This window comes from Mesoplodon densirostris, chromosome 9 (assembly GCF_025265405.1).
Source record: "Mesoplodon densirostris isolate mMesDen1 chromosome 9, mMesDen1 primary haplotype, whole genome shotgun sequence".
NCBI classification, from domain to species: Eukaryota; Metazoa; Chordata; class Mammalia; order Artiodactyla; family Ziphiidae; genus Mesoplodon; species Mesoplodon densirostris.
Window position 1 is genome coordinate 88696072 of NC_082669.1, and position 20838 is coordinate 88716909.

At 37.9% G+C, this 20838-nt stretch overlaps 1 protein-coding gene and 1 non-coding gene across 3 annotated transcripts in view; both read right to left on the reverse strand.

Moving 5' to 3' along the window:
* GRM8 (glutamate metabotropic receptor 8) overlaps positions 1–20838 on the reverse strand; it is a 764868-nt gene that overhangs the window by 216005 nt on the left and 528025 nt on the right. The window lies entirely within an intron of this gene.
* LOC132496566 (small nucleolar RNA SNORA43) lies at positions 1204–1334 on the reverse strand. Its single transcript, XR_009533462.1, has one exon. It is a non-coding gene; the product is annotated as a small nucleolar RNA SNORA43 (small nucleolar RNA).

Genomic DNA, 20838 nt, shown 5'->3' on the forward strand with positions numbered 1-20838 from the left:
TTTTCTTTTATATTTGAAGCAAATCTTTCTCCCCACTATTTCTCCTTAACTTTGTTCATAGTGTTTAAGCTTTTTATTTAGTTAAATCTATTATTTCCCTATGTGATTTTTTTCCCTCAGCTCCTTTAAGTTTAGAAAAATTCCTCCTCTTCTACAGATTAGATATGCATTATCTACATTTTTAAAATAATTGATTTATGGTTGGCTACTACACATAAGACCCAGATCTGATCTCACTGTGATTATATTGGTGTACGGCTTGAGGTAAAAGTTAAACTTATCTTTTTCAAATAGGAAAACGCATTATTTTTTTCCAGAAATTCAATTCTACTATATTCCAGGATCTACTTCTGCATAGGCCAGTCTAATCTTATTTTAAAGGTTGTCTACGGATTTTAAAAAAATTGTACTTGCTTTTTAATTGTTATTATTAAAATTAAATGAAACTGAAACTTGTTAATAAAATTAGCTAACAAAATTTTCCACTGCTGACCAGATATTATAAAAAACATTGAACCTATCATGTTTAATGGTGCATAGATTTTCCCAAGCTGGATAGCTGTGAAATAGAGTGTAACCAATGATTTGAGTGTAACTGTGATTAAACTTTCCAATGTTGGAAGACACTTTTAATGGAAGCTATTATCTATATTTATAGCAGTTTCATTTTTTACTTTAGCTGTTTCTTACTCATTTTTTTCTCCTTTTTCTGCAATTGATTTGCAAAGTATTCCATTAATTGCCTCGTAACTGTCATATCTATGGAAAATTCTTAGCATGCCTTAAAGTGATCAAGAAAGCTCTTGAGTGTTGAAATATACTATTTTATTTTTAGATCTTTGTGTCTCATCTGGATTCTGCTTAGGCAAACCTAGTTAGATTTAATGATGCTGTCACACACTTGCTATTAAATTGTATTAATCTGGGTCAATCAGACCCTTGAGATATGTTTGCCCCTCTAGGTTCCTTGCCCGGACTAGATGTGCATGCAATTTCTGTCCAGCTCCAAAGCCAGAGGCATTTAAGCTGGTCAACAATGGTCTCTTGCTTTGATAAAGTCTTGTATCTGGAGGTCTAAGCTTAAGAATGAGAAGGAGAATTTGTATGGTCCTGTCTGAGGCTGAACTCTAGCTTTTGCCTGCACCCCTGGTCTTGCCTCATGGATCTCCTATGTAAAGTCATGATTTTTGTTTGTTTGCTTTGCAATGTCCAACTACAAACCATTAGTGCCCACTGTTCTGAGCACTGAGTGTAGAAATAGCCGTTCCCTCTCTGCCCCAATGTCACAGGTGCAGCAGGGCAGCTGCACCCATGGTGCCGGCAGTTCCAGCATCTGCAGGGCAGCGTCCCCTCCCTCCCACCCAGAAAAAGTCATGATTTTTAAGGATCTCTGTTCCTACTAGGATTAGCCAGATGGGGTAACTTTTCCAGAAGCGTGTAGGGTTGGGTAGGGAGGGGAGGGATTGAGGTGTCTATATTCAAGAATAACAAATTCTAGGCCAATACAACACATCATGAACTACCCCAATACAAGGTTAGTAATTTATGAAAATATTTTTAAAGGAAATGTTGTTTATGTTATAAATAAAATAAGAAAAGAAAAATGATCGCCAGACTGATATCTTCTATAATTTGGGCAATACCCACTTTGTGCCAAGAACTATATCATGCACTAGAGACAAAGGGTTAAAAGATAGAGTCCCTGCCCCCAAGGAGCTCATGGCATGGTGAGCAGACTGACTAGGAAGTAGTATAAAAGCTATGAGAGGGAAGCACTAAATGATAGGGAGCAGACGGAATGGATGCCTAGCTCAGACTGTAAACAGCTGGAAGACTTCTTGGAGAAGGTGACCTACGAACTGAATTTTAAAGGAAGAGAATTTCAGGCAGATGGAATAGCACACTAGAAGCTCAAACTGTGAGGAAATAGCCCACTTACAGCCCTGCAAGTACTCCAGCAAAGGTCTTAATTGGTTAGTGGCAGAAGATGGAAATGAAGGGTTTAATAAGAGCCAAATGATTAAGGTTCTTATATGTCTTGATAAGGATTCTGGATTCTATCCTAGGCTGTGGAGAGGTACTGAAGGATTTTAAGTAGTCAAGGGGAATGATCAGATTTGCATTTTAGAACGATTTCTCTGGCTGCAACCATATAACTGGGGAAGGATGGTGGGACATACCGATATGAAACGAATAGAGGAGGATTATAGCAATTCAGGCAAGAAATTATGAGGGTCTTATTTTACTCTGAAGAAAGATATTAAAGAGCTAAGGAGGCAAAATATGATTGTTGATTACATGGTTAAGGAGATGGGGATAAGGGAAAGAGTGGAGGCAGGTCCAGGATGCCCTAGATTTCTGGCTTTGGCAACCAGGTAAAACGTGATGACATTCACAGAAACGGAGAGCAACAGTGTGAGAGGAGACTTGACTCAAGGTGGATACAACTCTCCTGAGTTACCGACCAAATGTCCTAGTGGAAACACAGGGCCACGACTAGGGTGACGTGAGTGAGGCACTCAATTGGATGCAAATATTAAGGGGCAAAAAAACTCAGTAATCAGAATAAATACTACATTAATGAAAAAAAATTTAAACCAAAATTAAGGCAGAAATTCATGAACAAAGTATCAAAGTATTAAATAAAGGCAGCATCAGTGGCATGCCACCACATAGAGCCACCTTGGAGGAAAAGAAAAATCAGGAATACCTATCCTGGTACAGGATGCAGTAGCCACACCTGGAAGCCCTGGCTCCTTAAAGGAAGCTGTGATTGAGAGAGATCGGCTAGTCCTCAGCTGGGCAGGAGGCTTACAGAAGGTGTGTTTTGTGGGTTTCCCCCCAGCTTTATTGAGGTATAATTTAAAAATAAAATCGTAAGGTATTTAAAGTGCACATTGTAATAATTTGACATATGTATACATTGAAAAGAATTCCTCCCACCTAGTTGTTTAACACAAGGGAGGTGTTCTTATTTCTTTTTACTCTTCTTTTATGAGAGAAGAAACTTGAACATATCTGCATTCTGAGGTTAAAAAGGGCTGGCGATGGAGGGAGGGTTTTGGGAGCAGGAAGGCAGAGAAGCACAGGGAGAGATGGGGCTGGAGGGAAGGAGAGGAAGATAGGGACTGATGTAGGTAAGTTAGTAAAGGTCTTCAGAACTAAAGGAGTTTCCACTTAGGAACTGACAGTGAAGGAAACAGCTTTTATTGTCTGGATAACACATTAGCATATCATCCCTCTGCAGATCATTCCTTTTATCTTTTGTAATGTTTATAACATTTCCTCACATCTTTCCGCATTTTTTCCCATCCCCAAATTTAGAGGAATTAGTATGCCATACTTATCTCCCATAATCCCCCTCTCTTTTGAGCATCAATCAGCAGTTACTAATGTGAAGCTTCAACAACGGAAGAACAAAGAAGCATTAAAAACTGTTTGATGAAAATAATAGAAGCAGTGCTTAAGTGCTGCTCACATCGTTTCAAAAACGCTCTTACCCAACCTTCAGGTGGAAATTATACTCAAGGCTGCAATGGCTGGATCCCCAAGTTCACCACAGTCTGCACCTTAGAGCAATTTTTCCATAAAACAGTTCTTTTATTTTAGTAATAAAATATCTACTAAAAGGGTGAAAAACAATGCAAGCAAATGCAGTAAATGTTTGCTATTCAGAGAAGCAAGTTATTCCTTTGTGCCCTACCACTGTTTGAGCTAAGTTCCAGAGGTTGATACTAATGGAATGGATTGCCCAACTACTTCTCAAACATGCTAAGTATCCAGGCTGTCAAATTAAAGGAGTCTCCAAGGCTGGTGCTTCTCTGGACATCTCTAATTAGGCAATACTCTGCTGGAACCCTCACAATTAATCTTGAGTTGTTTTTCTCCTACAGTAAATGGAAGGGGAATTTTTAAAGTATATGTAGTGGCTTGCCCTTTGTTGTAATTTTATTTAGAGGAGTATGTTACAAAGATTGAGATATAATAAATTGTTCTATTTTCCCCCGTTGAAGGAAAAGTAAACAAATAAACATAAATTTGCAGGAAAATTAACAAAAGGGATGCTTATCTTTTATATTATTTTATCAGTATTTAACTTATATTAATATTATTTTTCAGTTGCATCCATGTCACAAAACACTCCAGGCATATCAGGGTATGTGCTACTCACTAAACGTAAGTATATGTTTAGTAATGCTTTTCCACCTCTGGGATCTATCTGGGAAAGAAAGGTGTCATGTTATTTTTCTATACCTGGAATGATCCAGACTTATCTGCCTGGTAACACTTTATCCATCTGATGCTTCCTACAACATCCAGACTTCCCTGATAAGCTATTTTTTCTTTAATTTATCAAACAGTTATTTACAATCATAAATCAATGGATAAAACAATGAAGAAATGAATTAATTGATCAATGTGGTCAGATTCTATGGGCTACATATCTTTGTGACCCCAGTGGAGCCTACCATAATGCCTGGAACATCAGCAAGTCAAATAAATATTTACCAAATTATTAATTACGTGTGTATTGCACAGGTTGGAATACATTTATATTTACTTCAAGGAATTCTCCCTAAATTATAATCGTAGCTTCTGAGGAGAAAAGCATATATTTCCAGCAACCTGATCCTTAAAATCTTCAGAAGCACTTTTTCTGTAAAGGTAAATAAACTTTCTTTTAAATGTGGTGGGAGAAGCTGGTGGATGATTTCTGAATGTCTGGTTGCTGTCCTCAAGGCTTAGCAATCACCTGAACCTGAGCGACTTTTATCTAACCTTAACCCTGCACATGACTGCCAAGCAGAGCTAATCACGTAAGTTCCAGTGAATTAATGGGTTCATCTGTAAAACACGATTGCCATCAAAGGACTTCAGAGGAAAAGACTAATGATAGAATAACTGAAATGACAGTAGATTTAAAGATTCAACAATACTATCAAAACTCAGGGCAAAGCCTTTTTCCATGCTGTCCCTCAAGTGTAACTGTGCCGCTTTTATGAGGATCGAATTCAATAAAAATAAGCTTATAAGAGCTCTGTCGTGCTGTTTTGTATCTGCTGGATTGATGCCAAATGCCAATCCTCTTGCTTTCAAAAATTTAACATGGAAAGCAATTGGAAAATTCGTGATATTTTCATTAGATGCCCAAGGACTCTGGACTTCAATGGACAAAACACACCCCCTATGACTTTGTAAAGATGGCTAACTAGAAAAGCAATTCATACATTTCTTTTTATCACCTTTTTCCTCTACTATTTCCTTTCATTTTTCTACTACATTTTGAATTTGACTTTTATGTTTCTGCATCTGAAGCAGTTGGAAGGTTTTTGCAGACTCCAGGGTGCCATTTTCAGTGTCTGACAAGGTTCTCCCTTCGATGTGTGTCAGAAAATCATTTCTAGGCTCCAGATAAAGAGCCAGCGTGCCCCAGAAGTGCCCTAAGCCATCTGGGGGCTGGCTTGCCTGAGCTGGCTGTATCCTTCTAGCTGCGATGTATATGTTTCAGGGCAATGGTAAATATTGGCTCAACGGAGAGTGATGGAAAGTATTCCTCAGAGAAATAAGATCTGCGTCTATTGAAAAACTGATATTTTTCCAGGCACTGTGACATCTGTTCAGGGTAACTAAGCAGCGCTGCATAAGGGGATAGAGGACATTAACTGAACTGGTGTTGGGTCCACAACGAAATAGAAGAACATCAGAACCGAGGCACACTCTGTTCAGATAGTTCATAGGGTCCTTTTAATCACCCACTTGACTTTATACGTCGATTTAATATGTGGGAGGTTGGTATAGAGCAGACAGAGCAACTGTAATTGCACAATATTGGGACCACTAATGAACATAAAAAGCCATTTCATGTTCAGTGTTTGAAAGAAATCATGTTGGACTTAAAGGAAATCAGGAATCCAAGAATTCAATTCAAAGAAAATAAAGCTGAAGACTGTATCAGAATCAAGTACCTCATACCTCTACATTCTAGCAATTAATGATTGATTTTTAAGAAAACCTATTTCTGCAAGAATGCCAAGTAATCTTTTTTTAGATCTCACTTTTAAATATTTCTTACCATGTTCTCATTCGTTAGCTCAATTGATTCTCTTAAGAATCCTATAATTAAAAAGTTATCATCATCTACATTTTAGAGTTTAAAAAGTTGAGAGAAATAAATTACATAATTTGATAAGCGTGGTAAAGGGGCCTCTAGAACTCCAGGCTCAGCTGAGTGCACCCAGCCCAAGGCCATTCTCACAACATTTGATGAAATAAAAATGTCTATTATTTATTTTCAAGTTATGTTCAGCCAATAAAAGCAGCTACCTAAGCTCTCAGATGCCTAAAAATCAGTGCAACAAAATTTAATTTTTTGATAGTCATAAAACAGTGGAGAAAATTATGTTGTCTTCTTCTCCAGAGACTTTAAGTGTTTATGTTCCTAAGTCAAAATTCCATCCTGACCTAAGAACAGTAGATTTGTTTCTATGCTATATTTCCCACATTGTCCCATTACTTGCTTCCTCCCTCTCTCCATCCCTTCCTCCCTCCCTCCCTTCCTTCTTTTAATAAACATGTATATATAACTAGTAATTACCAAGCACTTGCAATGCATTGGGCAGTGCGCTAGGCTCTCCATGGCAAACATTTTAAACTACAATAAGAGAAACAGGAAGCAATGAAATGAGTCAGCTATTATGGGAATCAGTTTAGTCACAGTTGCTGCCAGCTGCAGGCTCAGAGTGTTGGGTTGGGCTGCCCTGAATTGCAACCACATGCAATGCAGAGCTGTAGGAGCACAGTAGACCTGTCAGTTCACACTGCAGGCCCATTTATAGCTCTTATCTTAGTTAATACCACTGCTTATATATGTAAAAGCTACTTATGAATTATCATACAAAATATGGAAGGGACCTCAAGATACTTCTAGTCTCCTAGTTCTCAAATATAACCATGTACCAGAGGCACTGGTGGTTTTTATAAGGAACAGATTCTTGAGCTTCACCAAGGACTTCATTATTTCCAGGAAGGAATTAAAAAAATAAATCTGTGTTTCTAGTAAACTCTCCCAGTGACTTCTGAGTAGCCTATTTAAAACGGTATTGGAAAACCTTAGACTATAGTCTTGCTTTTGATTTTTATTATTACAAGATCTAGAATTGAGTTCAAATGGTCAGGTTTTGTGAGAAATGCTTCTGTTTAGTCTTGGAAATACCACCAGCAGTAGAAAATGGCTTATAGTCCACTTAATCCCAGCCATTGGAGATGACAGAAACAAACAGAGTAACCAAGTAGGCTAGGGTACGGAATCTGGACCCCTCTGAGACAACCTAAGAAGTGAGTCTGCCAGAGGATAGTGATCATTATAAGTGGGCTGCCTGTATTCCCTGGTGTGTTTTGGACAAGCCCATCTCCCATGCCCTGCTTGTGGCATGGTGACAGTGGCACAACCTGAAGCCAGAAGTTGGGACAGTGGTTTCCCGATTCCCCCACTTCCTGATGAGGCGGTGCTGGTGGACCAGTTCTGGGGTGGTGTTCTTGGGTTCACCCTGAAGGTCCAATCTGGAGCTCTTCCCAAGCCTTCCCAAAAAACTGTAAGCACTAATCTATCGTGTGAGATTCCTTCCTGCTAAAAATGGAGTGGTTTCTGGTGTCTGTTGAAGAATAGCAAGTGATAAGGACATGAAGAATGAAAAGGAGGCAGGTGACAAACCAGGAAAAGAGAATTCTAGGCAGAGAGAACAGCAGGTGCAAAGGGTAGTGAGGCTGGAAAAGGGCTTGGCACATTCAAGGAACAGAAAGGTCATTGGTGTTGGAACAAACAGGTGGGAATGGGAAGGATGAGATATAGTAGAAGGCAGATAAGGTCTATGCCAGTGAGATCAAGTTCAGATTTTTTTCCCAAGTACACTGGAAAATCAATTAAGAGCTTCAATCAGGCATGATCTAGTTTTAAAAATGTACTCTGGATGCCTTGTAGAAAAAGAAAGCAGGAAGACTAGTTATGGGGCTGTTTCAGCAGTAGTGATGCTGACAGTAGTAGGCGTAGTGATAGCAATGGTAGTAGTAGCAGCAGCAGGGAGGGAAAGGAGGAATTAAAGATGAGTCCTCAGGCTTCTGGGGTGGCGCAGTGGTTAAGAATCCATCTGCCAATGCAGGGGACACGGGTTCGAGCCCTGCTCCAGGAAGATCCCACATGCTGCAGAGCAACTAAGCCCGTGCGCCACAACTACTGAGCCTGCACTCTAGAGCCCGTGAGCCACAACTACTGAGCCCTCGTGCCACAACTACTGAAGCCCGCACGCCTAGAGCCTGTGCTCTGCAACAAGAGAAGCCACAGCAACGAGAAGCCCATGCACCACAACGAAGAGTACCTTCCACTCACCGCAACTAGAGAAAGCCCATGCACAGCAACGAAGACCCAACACAGCTGAAGAATAAATAAAATAAATAAATTTTTTAAAAAAGGTGAGTCCTCAGCTTTTAGCGAATCAAAGGATAGATGTGGTACAATTCACTCAAATAGGAACTCTTGGGATAGAATAAGTTTGTGTTTAAGGCATCAAGAATTTTTTGCACAACTTGAATTTCAGATGCTAACTGGACATCTAAGAGCCTATGTCAAGGAGAGGTTGTAAATAAGAGTCTATAAAAGAACAGTTTTCCATCCGGAGACCCTCATCTGAACCAGGTCAAATTTTTTTTATTACAAGAGTCAGGAAAAAAACCTCTGAGCACAGCACATCCAAGCGCCTATTTCTTATGTCGGCTATTATCAAAGACCGTAGGCAGTTCCACTCTACTCACCCTACTACCACCTCCCCTGGGTTTTCTCTGAAATCCATGAACACTTCCTCAGATCCAGTAAGGTCTGGACCTCTCCTGCCTAGTTACCATCAACAAAACACGAAATCAGGCTCTCTGGTCATCTACAAGCCTCGTTCTGCATGTTTGCATCATACTTCTAACAGACCCTGAGACAGGAACCTCCAGTCTTCTCAATTTTCTCTGACAACTACCTAGAGAAGCTGACTTGCTCTTCTTTATAAATATATTCACAGCACCATTAGCTATGATGTGCCATGATGCCAATCTCCTTGTTGTTGTGGAAACTTGCCCATCCTACATGCATGTTTTATCATCATAATCATCAACATCATTGTGGTGGTAGCTGTTTTCATAATTGCTAAATATTGAAAACTGGCTATATCAGTCATTCTTTGGAAGTATGCTTTATTTCCACCTAAGTATATCTGCATGCATGAAATCTTTACAGGGAGAATACATACGGATATATGTGTTGACACACCTATGTTATGTGTATATACCTATGTATGTATATATGAATGTATGTGTATATGTATGTATGTATGTATGTACATGTATATATATAAAAACAGCATGTTATCATCAATGTTATTTTAATTACAGCCATTGAAACATACAAAACTTTTAAGATTTCACTATCTGAAAATATGGGAGAGCTCCAAAATGTTTAAGTGTTCAACCTTTAAGATGAAAGTATTCATCATAAAAAAAAAGAAAAAAAAAGATCTTGGCATATTTAGGAATGGCAGTAAATAACCAAAGGACCGTTTCTTTTAGGAAATTTCACTATGTTAACTTCAAACTACTTATTATTTTACATGTCGTCTGGTTTGTTAAAACCTAATGCAAGTAAAGAAGATCCAAGCAATCATTAAATATATCACTAGGAAATGAATTTTAGATAAAAGTTCCATTATTTTAAGATAGGAGAGAACACAAAATTGCAAGGGTTGATATTAATTTTAATGTCACTGACAGTATATTTAGTAGAAAGAATATGCAAGTGATATCAAGTGTTGTTTCTTTTTGTTTCAATATCCATGTGAACCTGAGAGAAATCACCTATTACACTGGGAAAATGTATAAAGAAGGTGATTAGGGGCTTCCCTGGTGGCGCAGTGGTTGAGAGTCCGCCTGCCGATGCAGGGGACACGGGTTCGTGCCCCGTCCGGGAAAATCCCACATGCCGTGGAGCGGCTGGGCCCATGAGCCATGGCCGCTGAGCCTGTGCGTCCAGAGCCTGTGCTCCGCAACGGGAGAGGCCACAACAGCGAGAGGCCCGCGTACCACAAAAAAAAAAAAAAAAAAAAAGAAGGTGATTAGTTAGGGCCCTCCAGAGAAACAGAACCAAAGGGGTGTGTGTGTGTGTGTGTGTGTGTGTGTGTGTGTGTGTGTATATGTAATTCAATATATATATATTGAAAGGGGTTTATAAGGAATTGGCTCATGCACTTACGAGCCAACAATTATGGAGTTCAACAAGTCCCAAGTCAGCAAGCTGGAGACCCAAGACAGCCACTGGTGTACTTCCAGTTTAAAGGCTCTCAGGCTCAAGATACAGGAAGAGTCAATATTTCAGTTCAAGTCTGAAGGCAGGTAAAAGCCAATGTCCCAGTTCAGAGGCAGTCAGGCAGGAAAAATCCTCTCTTACTCATGGGAAGGTCAGGCCTTCAACTGATTGGATATGGCTCATCAACACTGGGGAAGGCAATCTGCTTTACTCAGTCTACCAATTTAAATATAAGTCTAAAAATACCCTCACAGAAACACCAAGAATAATGTTTGACCAAATATCTTGACTCCTTGTGTGACCCAGTTACATGAAACTGATCATCACAGTAGGTCAACATTCTCTCAGGATACAGGATCTTTTGTCTTTTCTAAAACTCCATACTAAAGAAAAGACTAACATGAATAGTAACTGACAGAGAGAGTACAAACCACTCTAAGTCTGGTTGTAAAAAGTATTATGTGCATTTTCCTCAGATCCTTATTTCCAAAGATTCCCGTTATTCAATATGCTTCATCCATACCCAATATCTGCCATATCAACTGCAGAAGTCAATAAAACACTCACTAAGACCTTGGTCCTTGTTACCTCATGCCTACCTGGCAGTCCCATCACCAGTCTTTCTTCATAACAATCCACTTCTACACAATTATTTGATAAATCTTCCCCAAACATTACTAACGTCACAACCCTCCCATAGTCAAGAACCTACAATGTCTCACCAGAGCAGCAAAGGCAGATTAACTTTCATCTCTACAAAGAGGCTATGGCTATTATTATGTATTAGACACTACAAAAATTAAAAGTTAAAGTCCCTATATTCACCTTTAGAATTTCAAAGAGGAGTCAGAATTGTAAGCAAAGTGGAAACAAAATGAGTATTCTAATTGTACATGGGGTGTGCATTAGAAGAAAACTGTGACTGCCATCAGCTGTGTGTATTGGGGGAAATAGAGTACCAGTAAATATGTCATCTTAGTGGTCTTTCTTTCCTTCAATAACCGTTTATTTAGTGTCTTCTACACCCTAGTCTACACTAGGATTGGGGTTTCAAAACGTTAAAGGTACAGCCCCTGACCTTATGGAACTCAGAAAGCTAGCAAAAGTAATTCACTAATGACAGTATCCACTTATAGAAGGCTAACTTTAAGCCAGACATTTGCATTCTCTAGCATAGCTAGACATACAGTAGGTGTTTAATAATAATCTATGTGATACAATTGAATTAGATTAGGAAACATTTAAATATAGGCATTCGAATTTAATAAATGTATTTATTTTTCCTTTCGAAAACGCTAGCCTGATCTCTTTCTTAAAACAGTTTTTTTTTCCTTCCTTATATATAGTCCGTCTTAGACTCCTGACTTTTCAGTCTAATTGACCTAATTTAAAAATCATGTTAGCAGCAGTATTTTCCATAACGATCTGGAGTTATAAAGCAGTTACCCAGAGAAGTGTATTTGACAGCTAAGTTACTTCTCTACAGAAATGTACTGAAATTTAGAAAGAGATCAGTTAGGCTTGTAATAACTACAGTTCTTCTATAATACCTTTTACTCCCCTGTGGTGTCTGCCCACTTCATTCTCTCAGAGTCCCGAAGCTGAGTGCTGCTAGAAAGTATGACTTCATGATGTGACCTACCCACTTTTGCAGTAACCCCCCCCCTTTTTTTTTACATCTTTATTGGAGTATAATTGCTTTACAATGGTGTATTAGTTTCTGCTTTATAACAAAGTGAATCAGCTATACATATACATATGTTCCCATATCTCTTCCCTCTTGCGTCTCCCTCCCTCCCACCCTCCCTATCCCACCCCTCTAGGTGGACACAAAGCACCAAGCTGATCTCCCTGTGCTATGTGGCTGCTTCCCACTAGCTATCTACTTTACATTTGGTAGTGTATATATGTCCATGCCTCTCTCTCACTTTGTCACAGCTTACCCTTCCCCCTCCCCATATCCTCAAGTCCATTCTCTAGTAGGTCTGTGTCTTTATTCCTGTCTTACCCCTAGGTTCTTCATGACATTTTTTTTTCTTAAATTCCATATATATGTGTTAGCATACGGTATTTGTCTTTCTCTTTCTGACTTACTTCATTCTGTATGGCAGACTTTAGGTCTATCCACCTCATTACAAAGAGCTAAATTTCGTTTCCTTTTATGGCTGAGTAATATTCCATTGTATATATGTGCCACATCTTCTTTATCCATTCATCCGGTGATGGATACTTAGGCTGTTTCCATCTCCTGGCTATTGTAAATAGAGCTGCAATGAACATTTTGGTACATGACTCTTTTTGAATTATGGTTTTCTCAGGGTATATGCCCAGTAGTGGGATTGCTGGGTCATATGGTAGTTCTATTTGTAGTTTTTTAAGGAACCTCCATACTGTTCTCCATAGTGGTTGTACCAATTCACATTCCCACCAGCAGTGCAAGGGTGTTCCCTTTTCTCCACACCCTCTCCAGCATTTATTGTTTCTGGGACCTAATGAAACTTCAAAGCTTTTGCACAGCAAAGGAAACCATAAACAAGACCAAAATTCAACCCTCAGAATGGGAGAAAATATTTGCAAATGAAGCAACTGACAAAGGATTAATCTCCAAAATTTACAAGCAGCTCATGCAGTTCAATAACAAAAAAACAAACAACCCAATCCAAAAATGGGCAGAAGACCTAAATAGACATTTCTCCAGAGAAGATATACAGACTGCCAACAAACACATGAAAGAATGCTCAACATCATTAATCATTAGAGAAATGCACATCAAAACTACAATGAGATATCATCTCACACCAGTCAGAATGGCCATCATCAAAAAATAGAGATGCAGTAACCCCTTCTTAAATGCCCCTATGGAATGTTGGTTCTCACCTCCTCCCTCTGGTCCCAAACTTCTAATGCATCTTCTATTCCATCTGTGCCTAGAAACTTCAAAAGCCAAGAAACTTCGTTCTCCCTGAGGGTGTTTTAAAGTATCACTCTACTCTCATGCACAGACAGAATATTTGAGAACATTTGTAGGCAGAAGACAAAGTATCAGTGAAGAGGGAGAGACTAAAGAAATGGCAGCAGTTGAGAGAGGAAAGCATAAGAGAGAAGAGGAAGGATCATGAACATGAGTGCAGGGGTTATTCTCGAAACAAGGCCACTGAGCTCCTCCTCCATCAAAGAAGAGCGGCAATAAACATGTCAAGGGGAGCAGGAAAAAGATAATAGTTTCTTTAAAAATTTTGTGAGGTGGACAGAAGTAACTACAGGAGACCCTAGAGAGTCTACACATTTTCCTTAAAGAAGTAGGGAGTGAGATCATTCGCTTGGGAAGTGCAGCTGATTACGAAAAAGACTTAAGGCCACTTCCAAGATGTCTTTGGGCATTAATAAAATGTTAACAATTGTGGTGAGAGCCCAAAGGAAAGTGGAGGGCACAAATGTATAATGGTATAGTCACCAGAATCCTATAGCTTTCAGCCAATTCTGAACAGGGAGGAGGTCAAAAGTGTGAACAACAGACCTGATCCTGGAGACAACTAATTCTAGGGACCGGAAATGGAAAGCCTTAGCATGACTGACAGGTCCAGGCTTAGGAGGCTGGTGGGACAAACAGGAGCCTGCATGTACCATTAGTGTGAGCCGTCCAGGGACATGAGTGGCAGGGGTAAAAGAGTTCATAGACACAGCCAACCGTTGCCCTCCTTTATGCTGGGAGAGCAGGTCAAACTTGGCTGAGACACACAGCTGTGAACAGCTTTTCCCAAAAAGAGACAATTGAGAAAAATAAAGCAGGTCAATAGCCATGCTGTCTCTACATACAATTTTCTCTACATATTTTCAATATAGCCTTTATTTCTACTTCAAAGATTGTGACATCGAATATTTGAAAATACATTTTACCCCATCTTATATATTACCAACTTACATGTTTATAAAAATAAAAATTCACAAAGCAATTATTTAATCAAATTAATAATAGACCTTAAGTTAGCAGTTCTTTTGGTTAATATCTGAAGAATTTTATGGAAACGTCTCTTTACATAGAAACCATGCTGAGAACAAAAATTTATGATTATCTAAAAACTTTTCCATTTCTAGAAATAACTCTTTCACAAGAACATAGTTGAGTGGATCCCTTCATTTGAACAGTGATGCCTTTCAGAATTGCAGTGAGCTATTTCCATTTTCTCATTTTTCCAGAGGAAAGGCTGAACTTGCTCCATATAGGGAAGTTTAAAAAAATGCATTCTTGGGCCTCCCTGGTGGCGCAGTGGTTGAGAGTCCGCCTGCCGATGCAGGGGATACGGGTTCGTGCCCCGGTCTGGGAGGATCCCATATGCCGCGGAGCGGCTGGGCCCGTGAGCCATGGCCGCTGGGCCTGCGCATCCGGAGCCTGTGCTCCGCAACGGGAGAGGCCACAACAGTGAGAGGCCCGCATACCGCAAAAAAAAAAAAAAAAAAAAAAAAAAAAAATGCATTCTTCAAGGACCAAATGTGTTCATACCTGACTATTTCAGAATCAGGTTCTGGAACAGGGGGAAAGATCTGATTCACAGAGGTTTTGGGTTTTGATTCAGAAATTCCACAACCTGCCATGAATCAGGTAAAAGAATTTGCAGTGATGAGCTCTGCCTCTGTGCTGGTGAGTTCCTCTGCTGGTCAGAGGTGGAGGTCAGGACTTGTCAGGGTAGTCTCCACTGGCTATGTTGCAAGGACATCATGGCCACTGAGACTCAGAGGTAGACGTAACCAGATATAACTTTAGATTTTCCATTTGCTTTCCATTTCCGATCTCTAGAATCGTTTGTCTCTGGAATCAGCTCTGTTGTTCGTGTGTTCTACCTCCTCCCTGTCCAGACTTGACTGAGAGCTACAGGATTCTGGTGACTCTACCATTATACATTTGTGCCATCTACTTTCCTCTGGGCTCTCACCACAATTATTAACTTTTTACAGATGCTCAAAGACATTTCTCATGGAGGTGGCCTTAAGTCTTTTTCGTAATCAGCTGCACTTCCCAAGCAAATGATCTTACTCCCTACTTCTTCAAGGAAAATGTTTAACTCTCTAGGGTCATCTTACTTTTCTCCACCTCAAAAGAAAATTAACATATAATCAATAGTATATGCTGTGAGAGAATGTAAATACCTGGCTTTTGGAGTCAAAAGATGTGAGTCCAATTCCCAGACGAGTCACTTAAAAGGTAGGAGGTTTTAGGAAAGTTACTTAACCTCTGTGAACCTCAGATTTTTTTTTACCCATAAAGTGGGTGACATGCACTTTACAAAGTTACTGTGAAGAATAAATCAATAAATGAGATAATATATTTGATCATTTTGCATAATTCTTGGCACACGGTCAATAAATGGTCACAGTAGGCATTACTCATTTTTAACTTATTGGTCCTTGCAACAAAGAGGCATATTTTGAAAGTAATTCTTTTAACATAAAGTAAATATAGATTTTATTTTCTAAACTTTATTAAGTGGTCAAAGTTAAAATGTTTATTCAATAAAGTATTCATCAGTATGAATGGTTTTAAGCCCGTAGGAATTCTGCTGCAATTAAATCCCAGTAACCCGGGAGGCATAGTTCAGGTATGGTACTAAAAGGAAAAGGAGACATAAAGGTTGTAAATGATTTTGTCAAGCCTTCAGTTCGTTCCCATGAAATTACACTATTATAGCCTGTGACAGTCACCATGTGTGAAAGATACAAGGGCCTTGGAACCACTGAGAGAACTTACAGAGGCGTGTTATTGGGAAGGCCTTGTGATAGTTCAAGTTTACCCAGGCTGCAATCCACCATAGTACTTAGCTGGGCAATCTTTCTCTGGAAAAATATACACAATTCACCAGGCCTCCAGGGAGCTGGGAAATTACAAATAGACAGAGACTTGAGGAGTGGGTGGATTTTTCTTTTCTTCAAAGCAGCAGCTGTTATGATAAAAGGCAATCTTGAGCCTTTAAAAAGGAAATCAAGAAATACAAGGTGTTTACTGATTTCTTTAGGAAGTGCTATTTTTTTCTCTTCCTTTACTTCTCTCTAAATTCCAATGTGATATTTTTTAAAGCAACATTCATAATTTTTACTTCTTCCTAATTTATAACACCCCTAGAAAAGGAGTGGATGTATCCCTACATCATAAACATACCCTTTCTTTCCTTGTCCTCCTTCCGTCTTCCCCTCTCTCTCTTCTTTCCTTCCTTGTTTCTTTCTCTCTCTTCATGTCCTTTTTTTATTTATTATTATTTTTTATTCATCTCTCTAATATTTAATACTAACAGGCAAGGATATACAGAATGTATACAAAGAAGGCTGCATCTCACCCAAATTTGGAAGCATATGTCAAAATAAAAAAAGATATCCTCATATATACCCTTTCTGAAAAATATTATTCACAGGTCTGTATTAATTGAAAAAGAGTACAATAAAAATTAACAATTAAAATCTTTTTCATGTAATGGGGAAAGCAGTACTGATTTTTCCCTTAACTTTGATAATTTAAAAATATCTAGATCTCCTATTTGTTCAACAGTCAAATAGTTTCATACCAATAAAATTTAGTACTCAATAGGAAAATAAAATTAAATATGATTCATGGGGCTTCCTTGATGGCGCAGTGGTTAAGAATCCATCTGCCAATGCAGGAGACATGGGTTTGAGCCCTGGTCTGGGAAGATCCCACATGCCGTGGAACAACTAAGCCCATGTGTCACAACTACTAAGCCTGTGCTGTAGAGCCTGCGAGCCACACCTACTGAGCCCACACGCCACAACTACTGAGCCCACGCGTCACAACTACTTAAGCCTGCGTGCCTAGAGCCCGGGCTCCGCAACAAGAGAAGTCACAACAATGAGAAGCCCACACACCACAATGAAGAGTAGCCCCACTCACTGCAAATTGATAAAGCCCATGAGCAGCAATGAAGACCCAACACAGCCAAAAATAAGAATAAATAAATTAATTAAAAAATATGATTCATATGATGAGAGAGAAATAAAGGAAATAATAAAAAAAACAAAAATAAATGACAAAAATATAAAAAGATGTATAATAAACAAATAATACCAAACGTATGTTAGGTCAATGAAACTATGTTTATCACTGAATTAAAAGTTAGATATCAGATTGAGTTAAAAGACAAAACTAAAATGCATTCTACTTGTATTAAAAGTACCTTTAAAGTAAGGATATATAGCATCATAAAGATAATAGTCATAAATCTGTATGAATTGAGAACCTATACAAGAGGCAAAAAATACAACAAATATAAGATATATATTAATATATATAAATAACAAAGTTGCATAAAGAAATATCACTTTACTAAGAGATTACCATTTGTTTCTGATAAGCATATCTGATGAGCATGTTTATAAATGTTCACATATAGGTAGTTTTTACCGTAGAAAGAATAATTACTTTAAATTACCTTAGAAAAAATGCAAAGTACGATCATAAACTAGGCTGCATATAAATTTGAAAAAAAGCAGACATCAATCAGGGAAGTTCTTAGATTATGATGAAACAAAAAAATAAATATATAAAAGTACTCTAACCCTTTGGAGATGAAAGAGTTAGAATGCTTAAACTACTTAAACTACTATTGTTGCATAGATTAGATAAAATTATATTTACAGACAATATCTTTGAGGACAAATTACATTATATATAAAAATAAACTTGTTATAATAAAATCTATACCTGGAGATAAATACATAGCTTTAAATGTGTTATACATTAAAGGATAAAGAAAGAAAATAAATGGACCAAACATCTAACCTCAGAAATTAGAAGAGGATTCAGTTTGTGTGTGTGTGCTTGTGTGTATGTACACAAGTGTATGCACGCACATTAGGAAACAATAGATATAAAACAAAAGAAGGAAAAAATAAATATAGAGTTTATTGTTACCTAGCTAATTAACCAACCAATCAACAAATACAAAAAAAATTCAGAATTGATAATGAAATCTGAGATATTTAAGAATTATTGAGAAAATTGTTGAAAAAAATGAATCTGTCAATACAATCTTTGTTAAAATGGGAGTGGGTGGGTTTTGTTTTGAGTATTTTGAATTCAGCTGTTCACAGCATTGTTGCAGAGAGGGTTGAATATGAGACAATTTCATAGACCAGCTTCATCTTTTAAACAGGCAAATATATTAAAATCTAATTGTTACTATTTTGGGCTTGCCCAGTTCAAAATAATAATTTGCTCTAATGTTATTAATTTAAATTATAATTCTACTGCAGTCAACATTTGCCTAATGTTATTCATTAATGTTTTTACCATACCATATTACTATAGTTATAAAATAAAAATTTAGCACTTTGATATCTTTCCTCTTGTTACAGAATATGAGGTGTTTTTCTTTATAAAATGAAGCATCCATTCACCTCTGCCCTTACTAATAGTCTCTCATCTCGCCTATGTCTTTATTCTATCAACAGTAAACTTCTTTTCCTGCATCTTCAATCTTTTCCCTTTCCCCTGCCTTCTCTATGGTACATCAAATATCCACTGTTCTTTAAAAACATTTTTAAAATCCTGTCACCCAGTCTCTTCTCTTTCACATTACTTATATACTCATTGCCTCCAATTTCTTATTCCCTATTACCTTTGAACTCTTTGTGATTTGAATAAGATAGATGAATAGATGGATGGAAGATGATAGATAGATAGATAGATAGATAGATAGTCAAGAGCAGCCAGGGATGTAGGAGAATATGATGTGATGAGAGTCAAGAGATAAACATGTTGATTCTCTTGAGAAAATGAGTTCCCAATAACTTTCATAAAATTAATTTCAGTTGAAATTTTTCATTTATTTATATGACTGTTTCAGTCACTAGTCTCATGTCTTTTTTGTATACCTAGTAAAATATATTAATGCAATGAATGTTACATAGTAGAAGCTCAATATGTGCTTATTGAATGAAAAATGCATTTGTTGAATAAATCATTGGTCAACTTAGTCAAATGCAGTTTAGATGTGAAATAAGATGACAAACATAATTCAATGAATTTTGTAGTATGGAGGTATCTTGTGATTCTAACAAGTAGTGAGTGTGAAATTATGCAGTTTCCATATTTAATAGGAGATGAGTGTGAAGATACTGCATATGTAATCAATTCATTTGAGCAGTTTGACTATGAATTTGCAGCAAATAAATGGAGGCTACAGATGGGGTCAAATTACAACAGTGTATAAACTCAGACTGATGAGATAAAGAACAAATTTCTTAATCTTTCCCCCAAACATGTATCAAACTCTAACAGTGTTTTGCCTAGAATACTGCAAAAGCTATTTGTTAGTGATCTCTCCATAATGTATTATTCCCTCAGGAATATGGACTCACATTTCTTTTTTTTTTTCCAACTAAGCATAATTTTAATTGTACTTACAGTTATAGGTTAGCACATTAATATTTCACAATCATTTTCACCCTCCAAGAAGCCATCATCACTGATTAAAATCTTTTCAAATACTATGGAATCTTTCAAATTTTCTTAGAATTATAATTATAAATTTGTGCTTATAATTCACCAAGCAAATTTCCCTAGAGTTCTTTCCATCATAAATTTCTGATAATGTGAAAATTATTTGAAAATTTTTACATTTCTTTTTTTTGACATCATCTTTATTGGAGTATAATTGCTTTACAATGGTGTGTTAGTTTCTGTTGTATAACAAAGTGAACCAGCTATACGCATACACAGATCCCCACAACTCCTCCCTCTGGCGTCTCCCTCCCACCCTCCATATCCCACCCCTCTAGGTGGACACAGAGCACCGAGCTGATCTCCGTGTGCTATGTGGCTGCTTCCTACTAGCTATCTATTTTATTTTTGGTAGTGTAAATATGTCCATGCCACTTTCTCACTTCGTCCCAGCTTATCCTTGCCCCTCCCCGTGTCCTCAAGTCCATTCTGTACGTCTGTGTATTTATTCCTGTCCTGCCCCTATGTTCTTCAGAACAATTGTTTTTTTTTAGATTCCATATATGTGTGCTAGCATACGGTATTTTTCTCTTTCTGACTTACTTCACTCTGTATGACAGACTCTAGGTACACCCACCTCACTACAAATAACTCAGTTTTGTTTCTTTTTATGGCTGAGTCATATTCCATTGTATATACGTGCCACATCTTCTTTCTCCAGTCATCTGTCGACGGACACTTAGGTTGTCTCCTTGTCCTGGTTATTGTAAATAGTGCTGCAGTGAACATTGTGGTATATGACTCTTTCTGAATTATCGTTTTCTCAGGGTATATGCCCAGTAGTGGGATAGCTGGGTCATACGGTAGTTCTACTTTTAATTTTTTAAGGAACCTCCATACTGTTCTCCATAGTGGCTGTATCAATTTACATTCCCACCAGCAGTGCAAGAGGGTTCCCTTTTCTCCACATCCTCTCAGGCATTTATTTTTTGTAGATTTTTTGATGATGGCCATTCTGACAGGTGTGAGGTGATAACTCATTGTAGTTTTGATTTCC